We start from the raw sequence: 10,205 nt of genomic DNA on the forward strand, positions 1-10,205 counted from the left end.
TAATTGTCAGTGTGATGGAGCTGAGTCATAAAGAAAAGGTTAGGTCATATCTGATAGACTCTGTTTATTAAGACAAGGAGGTGAATAATGCATTCTAGATAATTATTCATTAAAACTGGTTTTCAGAATGCTTTGATACATAACACGTAACTTTAAAAATCTAAACATCGAAAGCATCTTATTCCTCAATGTTAACCAACACATGAAGTGTTAGTGTGTCAGCCAAGCAAGTTCAAGAATTGAGAGTAATAGAGGGAAAAACTGTCAAAGCCTCCTTTATTATTTTTATTCACTTTTGTTACTTCAAAGTGCTTAGAGCATTTTTAAATTCAGAGGACCTGTCTTAATAAATATTAGATAAGCAAGTTTTCAAATTAATGTATTAAACATTGAAGAATAATGCTTCTAAAATGCTTCAAGATATTTATTTCAGTCATTTATCCAAGTATACCAGGCATAATTTCTTGGTTCTAGGATACATTGGCAAAAATTTCTCATTTACGCAAACGACATCCTCCTAGCTCCGTCAATTTTGCTTTTGCCAAAGGCCTATGTAAAAAAAACTCTTTTGCTTATCGAACTCATGTATATTCTAAATCAACCATGTATATATAAAGTAGCAGTTGTATCAAGCAGAGACCTCAAGAACTATCCATATCAACCCAGACCCATCCATGATCACCAGGGCTCAGAGCCTAGCTGCAAGGAAACAGGCAAACACATAGTCACTGCCGCAGAGCAATTGCTATATTAGAGCTGTGAACACAATATCTGTTACGAGAGCAGTGACATGGATTTGGTGTGTGTACGTATGTTCATATGCATATCTTACATGTATGAATGGAGACAGATACTTGATATGTTTTGACTCCAGTGACAGTTAAATAATATTGATGTTCTCCATGAAAATAAAAATACACTATAGTAATTTTGGATTGTAGCATCTACCATCAGGTAAACCTACTGCAAACCATGTTCCGCCACTTATCGGCTGTGCAAACTTGAAGACGTCACTTGACCTCTTTGAGCTTTCTTTTTCACCTATATAAAAAAGGTAATTGTACCTAACTTAGAGAGTTATTAAAGCCCTTCCTAGAGAAGAATCAAAAATCATTAATTATGTTTCTTTATTATTGGTATGTAAACATCCTTTAAAACAGCGGTTCCCAAACTTTTTGGCACCAGGGACCAGTGCTCCTATGAGAATCTAGTGCCTGATGATCTGAGGTGGAGCCTAAGCGGTGATGCTAGTGCTGGGGAGTGGCTGCAAATACAGATGAAGCTTCACTGGCTCGCCACTTACCTCCTGCTGTGCAGCTCCTAACAGGCCATGGGATTGGTACCAGTCCGTGGCCCGAGAGTTGGGGACCCTAGCTTTAAAATAGTTCATGCTTGCCAGACGTTAAGAACATTCTGTTTTTCATTCTAAAATTTGGTCTAAAATGTGTTCAAGAATGTAAACAAGGAAAGGTTGAGCTCTTCAGATATACAGGTAAGCATGCCCCAAAGGAGAACAACAAACAGCCAGGCAGCGGTAAGAACTCCAGCTTTTGTGGAAGCTCTCCTGAGTGCCCAGATATTTTTAGATTATTTTTAAAATGGAAAACACACACACACACACACACACACACACACACACACACACACACACGAATAGAATAAACATCCAGAAATATTTTGCTTCAATTTTACATGGGTTATTTTTATAGATCTGTCTTGCTGTGTGGATTTCATTGAGATGAAATGAATCCATGATATTGCTTCCATGGCAACCTGTTTCTTTGTGATTGGCTGAGTGGTATCCAGGCGCTTCCACAATACCCCAGAAAGTACAAGTACTGTTAATATTTAACAGATGCCGTAAAACCTACCAATCTCATGGTATTTGTTATGCAACTCACTATTAATAAAGAGATTCAGATCCATCCTAACATTTTCTCACCCTCTAAATATCCTTGGGAGATTGTTTTCCTTGTTAAAACCTGACATACAGAGAAACTAGAGTGGGGAGGGGGAATGGAGGACAGGACCCAGAAGAAGGGGCAAAAACCTTGAAGGTGTGAGAAGATAAAATCTTATCACACTTGTAATTGCAGATGGCCTCCATTTCATTTGTTTTATCTCAAGATAGAATGGGTTTAAAAAGAGAAGAGTGATTGCTCAAAAGAAATGTTTTGCCATTTTACATTTATTCATGATTAAGAAAGAAAGCATCATGTACCTAAGAAAATTTATATAGCCGTGAGCGTGCCGGTGTGACTGACCAAGTAAAATGAGGTAACTGATACAAATTAAATGGCCCAAAGGAGACAATATGTATTTATCAGTGTTCATGAAAAATTGAGTTTTTAGAGCATATATGATTTGAAACTCCCAGTGTGTCTTGAATTCAGAAAAGCAAACATATTTTTTAAAAAGTCTGAACTTGCAAAAGAGTTAAATTTCCAGGTAATAATTTTTTCTGTAACCCCTACACTACCTGGATACTTGAGACTCCTCCTGTATATTTAAAGTTTTATTTTCACCAGATCAAGAGCAAATCTATAACTTAATAGGAAGCGAGGGAAGTGAAAAGTAGTGAGGGGTTTTAATATTTGCATATATTATAATTCTACTTTAAGATATTCTTATTTGAACGTCTTATTTACAATTTTCTCAACTCCCAGCAGAGGATACAATTTGAAAACCTATACATATATGTTTAGGTTAAAAACCTTTAAAATGATAAGGGAGAAATTACTATACTTTGAGCTTATATATAAATGACTCTATAGAGATGTGTTGATTTTGTGTATAAATCAAACGAAAATCATGTTAGCAAGTGCTACTGGGGAAAATCCTGGGACTATATCTAAAGTTGATATTTGCTGATAGCCCAGTAAGATAGCTGTACATGTGCTTCTTATAAATCTTCCAACTGATATAATAGGATAAGTTTAAAAATGTATATAGAATAGTACCTCAGCTATGATAAATTAATGTAAATTTATAAAAGACTAAAAAATTATATATCAAAATATTAACCATGATTAGCTATAGGGGCTTATAGTTGATTGGGGGTGGGGTTCTTTTAATTTATATCTCGCTCTCCACATTTTTCATACATGCTATTTAAAAAGGAAAAAATTATTTTTAAAGAAACTATCAGTGCCTTTTAAATTTTTCTTTGTAAAGACAATTAAACCTTAAACAGATAAAGAGGCTTTACACATTTTAAAGCGTTGTGCATCCATTATCTCATTCCAGGCACACAATTGCCTGGAAGGAAGATATTACAGAGAGCGGAGTCTCACTTACAGATAAGGTAAATAAAGGCCAGAAGTCAGCCAACTTTGAAGGATGGCAGAGGACATTAGAGGCAGAGCAGGGAGAAAATATCCAGCATCCTGGGGACCCTTGTCTCACAACACTTAGACTATATATGAGAGATATTATACTGATAGTTTTTGTAGCTTTTTAAACTAAGTTATAAGTCCATTTTCATGTCTTAATATCTTACATTCTATTTCTGCATGTAACACACTGCTAAGTATCAAGCAGATGCTTAATAAACATTTGTTGATTAATTTGCAACAATCCTTTTCTCTTTGCATTTTTTTAAAACTCACCTGTGCAGCCGAACATATTTGCTAAAGAACTGACAGCACCTCAACCAATCTTTTCTTTAAACTATTGCCCAAAGTTTGAAACTCTGAGGTTTTAAAATGTGTATACTTTCCTGGCCATCCATGCAGTTTTAAGGGAAAGCATATAAGAAAAGAATGACATGAATATTCATCTAAGCAATTTTTAAAGAGCGAGGTCTAGAAAAGGGCAGGGGCAATGCATCAGTGTCAGCTCGCCAGGCCCGTGGGAAGTGAGTGGAGAGAAGGAGCAGGAAAGGCAAGTACTTCCTAACCCAGCCACGTTTCCAGACTAGCCCCCAAGAGAGATCAGCAGTCAGGACAAATGGAGTTCCAAGGGATAGTCAGTCCCAAGATGCATGATAGAGAAGGAGGGAAATGAAGAAATGAACATTCCAAGATGCCAGAAGGGAAGGGAAATGACCTAGAGTTTCAAAGTTCCTTTCCTGGGTTGCTCTTTTGTCATAAGGGATCCGCATCAGCAGAGCAAACATACTGAGTAAATGAGAAAAAGTTGCCCCTGCCTCCCAGGAGACACAATCTTACACCAAAGTGCAAAGCTTGGCGAGTGGACTGCGGGTTACATTACATTCTCACTTGTTCCCTGACCAGAGACTCTCATGCAGTAAGCAACCTGCACTACTGTATACCACAGCCCTGCTCATAAACCGGAAACATAATCAAGCTGGGCCTGCCTCTCACTGGAAGGTATTTTTGACTCTTTGACCACAAAGTATCCTTCGGTTAATTGATTCACAGACACAAACATCTGATATATAGCAGAGACAGAGATGATTTCTAGCCTCCAGAAGTAAATGAACTATTTCCCTAGTTAAAAAGAAATGGATATCCTCTTCATGGGGTACTGTAATGAATGAATGAGATAATATATATCAAGCACAGAGCACAATACTTAGCATAAATCATTCAGTAAAATGTTGGTTCTCTGCCATTTTCCCCCTACTAATACTAAAACTATTTAGATAAAGCTGCTGTTACAGTGGCATTTTTTTAAAAAATCCAACTCTTTCTTGCCATAAATCCCAAAGCCTTCATATTTCCCCACATAGAAACAAACTTTATTGCCTCCCCCACCACTATCTTATACACCAAGTACATTTTCGAGCAGCAGGCAGAATGCCATAGACACTGAACCCATCTGGAAGAACTGCAGATTAGTTTTGCATGAAATGTTAGTCCAAAACTCAAAGTCAGTTCTGACTTTACGTTTTATAATGAAACTGAAATTTGGCCCACGTTTGCAAAAATTCTGCCAGCATTTGCTATGGACCTATGAATGTCATTAACCCATGGATTTGAACCCATCTCAAAGGAAAAAGATTCCAGATCTGTTCAGAGCCAGGCAGAAGTCAGGCATAGCTCCCAAATGTCACTTTGAACACTGACCTCCCCCCCAAAATAAGCAGTTGACGCACAAGACTGTGCGGGAAAAATGTGCCGAGTCATATCTTGCAATGAACTTGGGTCACAGTCCTTCCTGCAGCTTTTCTCTCTCTTCCAAATGACAGATCAGACATTTCTGAATGTTTATCATGGCTTCCGAGGAAGCCGTGAGTTTTCTCCTTCCCTATATAGCTTTTCTAGTTAAAAACCTGTAAATGTGTACAGAATCCACCTGACACAGTGTAAAGAAGACAACCATGCTTTGTTAGTATCCCCAATCTTGGCATTGATGCCATGCTGGCATAAATTGACACTGTTTTCAAAATACCCTTTCCCTCTCCCTAAGGCAGCTGCTGCCCTCTTAGAAATTCTGAACCTGAAATCTCACAAGTAAACAGTGCCTCCCAAGGTGTTTATATTTTAACAAAATATCAGGTAGCCAGATTTTTCTGACCTAGTAGCTTTAGCCAGGGGCACTTTCTAGAAGATGATAATCAAAGGCAGTGAATTAACATGTGGTATCATTATAAGTGGGAAATTATACAAATAAGAGAATTTTTATCATCAAGGCAAGTTTGAAAATAATGAAGGATATTATACGGAACACAGGTCAAAAGCCAGAATTAAGCAATCCAAATCAGGACAAAAACGTATGTAACACAACAGAGGGTACAAGAATTTTAAAGCTAGAGAAATAAAACTAGACTCTTTTAAGGTTCCAAACAAGGTGGGCGAGGCAAAAGATAATAGAAAACAAGAGTTTATGTTTCCTTTGGGTCCTCTGAGTTGCAACATCCTCCCTGCTGAGTATATCAGGTGAGATGAGGTCCTTCAAGATGACAGGCAGAGAGAAAAACAGGGCCTTGGCTTTGCCTCCACCCTTTGGCTCTCACCCAGTAGTGGATGCTCTCTGCATGTGATCAACTGTTTAGAACTCACGAAGGACACAAGTACCTCTTTGTAAACAACTCCAAACACTTGAGTCTCACCTTTACTCATGCCCATAAGTAAATTAGTGGTCACTACTATGATGCTATTAAAAAACTAAAATAAATAAAATAAATGTATGTATAATCTTAACCAAATTTCATTGTTTGTATGTGACTTATCTGCCCCGTCACACACTTGAAACCCCAGGTTCAGGTCAAATCCCTGCTTCGTCATCTACAGATCCTAGTTCAGCACCTTGAGTAAAGGAAATGTTTTAACATCCCTCCATCTATTCACACTATATCCATATATTTTCCTAAGTTTAAAATTGTTACTTAGTTCAGAACAAAATGATAGCTATTTGAAATGCAGAAGAGAATCGTTTCAGCACCATTCTGTTTTTCCCTGAATGTATGTCTGCACTCATTCATTCCACAAGGATAGGCAGGGGAAATTTTCTAGATTTCCCTAGGATACCAGAGTAAAGACAACATAATCTCCGCTCATTAGAGTCTAGTTAGGGAGACAACAAAGTGAACAAATTATTGAAATAACGTAATGATAGGACAGTTTTTCCTCTATAATGGTTTAGAAAGAGGGCAATGTGTGCTTCCAGATCAGAAATTTTTAATCGGCCTCGCCTGCAGATCCGTGAACTCTGGGTTCCCAGGGAAGATACAGTCACAGAGATGTGGCCAGACATACACACAGTCTTCACAACTTAGAGATTCTATTACATTCAGCACAGATTTCCATGCACGTGGCAAGTGTTCTGTATTTGCTGCACAAAGGAAAGGTGGGCTGGGAAAGACAATTTTTGAGCTGTAAGCTCTTTGAATAGGCTATGAAAGCACAAATATGAATGATGCCTACTTTTCTGGTGAAAAAAATCGTAGTTCCTAGTTAGCCTTCTGTGGGCAGGGGAACCCTTCCTAGGAGTTAGGCCGGCCCAAGTCTATCTTGTTGTACCGTCTGAGTTCCAAGAGAGACAGTCCACTAACATAAACGCTAGAAGGTTAGAGTATTGCCTCAATTATCTTTGTGCTATTCCCAGGGACTAGACAATGTCTGATGTATATTAAGCCCACAAGGAAACTTTGTTGAATGAATAAAGCAATGAATGAATCAGGAAGAGACCTAAAACACTGACTCTAAAGAGAAGATATCAAACATAGACCAAAGGCCACACAAAGTAAAAAGGGTCTTCTGTACTCTTTTATCATGTTAAAATTTATACCACCATCCCCCTGTAAAAGGACTGTGTTCCAATACAGTCCTTGGCCTTGAACCTTCCCCTTGGGATAAGTGAGACGAGAAATCAGAGCTTTGCCTAGAGATACGGGTATGTGTAATAAGTTTATTTTAAATATATGCTCAAAGTATTGCTGGGAATACAGCAGAGAACAGGAGAATGCATTTAGTTCATTCAGCCTTAAGGTTAAAGAAGGTTTCTTGGAAATGAGGCCATCAGAGCTATTTACATTCCACATGAACCACAAAGCCTGCCCTTGGAAGAACTTTGCACTTGGAGTTAAAGAAGAGGACAATGAGAAAGATAACTTCACACTTCCCCCTACGAAAAAGAAAAAAGAAAAAAAAAAAAGAAAAGAAAAAACAAACAACAACAAAATTAGCACAGACATCAAAGACTGTTCCCTGGCGACATAACCCTTAACTTATTCATGCTGGTAGCTTACTCAGCAGTTCAAGAGTAAAAAGATTTAAAAAATCAAGAAAAAATAAAAATGACAGGGAACACAGTCTGAAATTTTAACTATGTAGGTTTATTGTGAAAGAATGAGAGATAATTTTCCTACCTCCATCTCAAGGGGAGAGCAAGGATTTACGACAAGGAAGAGAATTTCCACAAGTTTAGGCTCCCAAAGTAAACAGCTGGATTGTTTGAGAAGGGGAAAGCTCTGAAGTTTCCAGAACGCATGGCTCTATTCCAGTGGATCTTGATGCTCCATGCACTTTGGGACTGCTAATAAGGGAATATGAAGCCGAGGTCTAAGCCCTGGGCCCTCTGGCCCAGAAGGGATCAAAGATCCTGTGGCCATGCTGGACATGTGAACTGTGGCACCAAGTCCACATGATTCCCATGGAGCATTTCAGCAGCGAGACCAGTGGCCCTTCTTCAGATTTTCTGGATGGCTTAAGACTTTCGTTTTCCTTGAATGACCAAAGGAAGTTTTAGGCCAAAATGGATGAGATTAAATTCCCAACAACCTTGCAGGGGAGAAAAGGGAATAGAGCCAGATTTATTTAAACATAAAGAAATATAAAAATTCCTGCTCCCAGAGTTGAGGATCAAATTCATACCTATTATGTAAGTTTGACCAAAGTTTAAGAACAAAATCAACCTTTTAAAAAGCAAAAACAAGCCCCTAGATCTTTGTAAATGAACAGCAGAACTCCACATGCTCCAGATACCCATATTTACCTCAGACACAGCAAGTCAACTGGAAAACTGGCCAAGCTTGTTAAGTTCACCTAATTTCTAACCTTCTGAGAACTAGAAGAATGTCTGGCTCACACAGCTTCAGTTTCTGGCCTGAGATGACTCACGGACTTCTCCCTTTAATAACCATTTGAAAAAAGAGGAGAAAAAAATCCACACATGAAAATTCCCTCTTTGGCCAATCACCCACTTTACTAACTAAATAGAACAGAGTTTAATGTTTAAATGGAACTAATGTTACATGTCAACATTAAAACTTATGTTTTCTTTTGCATTTTTTTTTCACGATATATATTAACAATGTCTAAGGGAGCAAAAATTCCTTAGGGACATTTGATTTTTCTAGATAGCAGGCATTCATTGCTTCTGGAATGTTTCATGCAAGGTAGAATTTCTGGCTTACTGTGACCGAAAGGAAAGCATTTTTAAATCAAAACAGAGAAGGAACTACAAAATGAATTCCAATGAAACATGAGCAAGCGAGCACATTTAAGCAGGCTTTGTTATGACTTAGCATTCAAGGGATGAGAGAAAAAAATAAAAAGCAAGCGTCCGATTGTTAAATCAGGACTTCTCAGCTCCCCTGTCCTGGAATCAATTTGCCAAATGCCCTTTTTCTTTTCTAATCCCATTTTTCAATATCTCATAACTCGAACCTGATTGATCACTTGGTGACATCAGCCTGAACTCATTAGGCTAATTAAATTAGAATTATGTGGTGGAGGATCAGGCTCACTTAGCTCTGACAATGCCATGCCCAACTGGGCTTCCGTGCATTCCACTGCATAGTTTCATTTCAAGGGCTCTGACCTTGCATGGGCGCTTTGATTTTTTAAAGGGGACACGTTACTGCTCAGAAAGACTTTCTCAGGACACTGTAGGCAAGGGGAAAAATGGAGTAAAACCCAGAGCAATCTGACAAAAATAGAATGCCATATCACTCAGACCCTAAGGCAGCTCACACATACGTTGCCATATTTTAAACATGAAGAAATAGACGCTGTCTTAACAGTCTGGTCATGTTAGGATAGCAGTTCCCAGAGAGCCCTCCTTTCCTGGTGAATGGCTGGAGAGAAGCATTGTTCTGAGGAAGGCTCTAATGGAGTCTTTGGCAAGATTGCAACAGGCAGCATGCAAGGTTCTGCAGGGATCACCTGAGGGACAGGACAGAGGCTAAGGTTCCCGCGTGCTTGCTGGAGGTATCCTGGTGAGGGGCTCGATCAGCCTGCAGGAAGGAGGGACTTTCCCAAATTGCTGCACAGAGGGGCCACATTTGTGCAGTTTGTCTAGAGGGGATGTATTTCTTTATCTGCAAAAAGGCACCATATACATTAACAGCCTGAGAGTGGGGTAATAAGAAGAGTAGATAATGATTTATAATCCAAAACCTGACAACGCTGAGACTAGAAGAACAGTCACTTCTAGGAAGTATCTTGAATTCACTTAGGCCCCTAAAGGATCTTTGTTCCACCATCTGCAACCCTGGGTTATTGGATCTCTTGGGGAAAGCCAAGCAGGGATTCAATGTCAGCCCTGGGTTTCCTGCAGGACAGGGTAAGAGTGCGGACAAAGGCAGGCAGGGGCGTGGGGCTGACATGTGTGTCTTTCTCCAGTGCTTTTGTGACTAAGAAAGCAGGCATACGTACCTGTAGCATAAGGGTTTTCCCTGTGTTAGGCATTGTCAGACCCTCATGTGCTGAGAAGGTCTTACACCACCACATCTGTGGCCCCTTTGCCATCTTCTAGTGCTGCTTCTCACACCACTACCACCACTCTCTAATCCATAC

The 10,205-nt window shown here is 39.1% G+C and overlaps 1 long non-coding RNA gene across 4 annotated transcripts in view; it reads right to left on the bottom strand.

The window, feature by feature from the left end:
- LOC105307623 overlaps positions 1-10,004 on the bottom strand; it is a 239,164-nt gene extending 229,160 nt beyond the window's left edge. For all 4 annotated transcript variants that reach the window (XR_002778370.1, XR_002778363.1, XR_002778366.1 and 1 more), the window contains exons 1-2: positions 8,401-10,004; positions 7,775-8,186 (exon numbers count right to left, since the gene is read on the bottom strand). This is a non-coding gene — a long non-coding RNA (uncharacterized LOC105307623). The remainder of the gene's footprint in view (positions 1-7,774; positions 8,187-8,400) is intronic.
- Positions 10,005-10,205: the final 201 nt, after the last annotated feature.

The sequence above is a fragment of the Pteropus vampyrus genome, unplaced genomic scaffold (assembly GCF_000151845.1).
Source record: "Pteropus vampyrus isolate Shadow unplaced genomic scaffold, Pvam_2.0 Scaffold14, whole genome shotgun sequence".
NCBI classification, from domain to species: domain Eukaryota; kingdom Metazoa; phylum Chordata; class Mammalia; order Chiroptera; family Pteropodidae; genus Pteropus; species Pteropus vampyrus.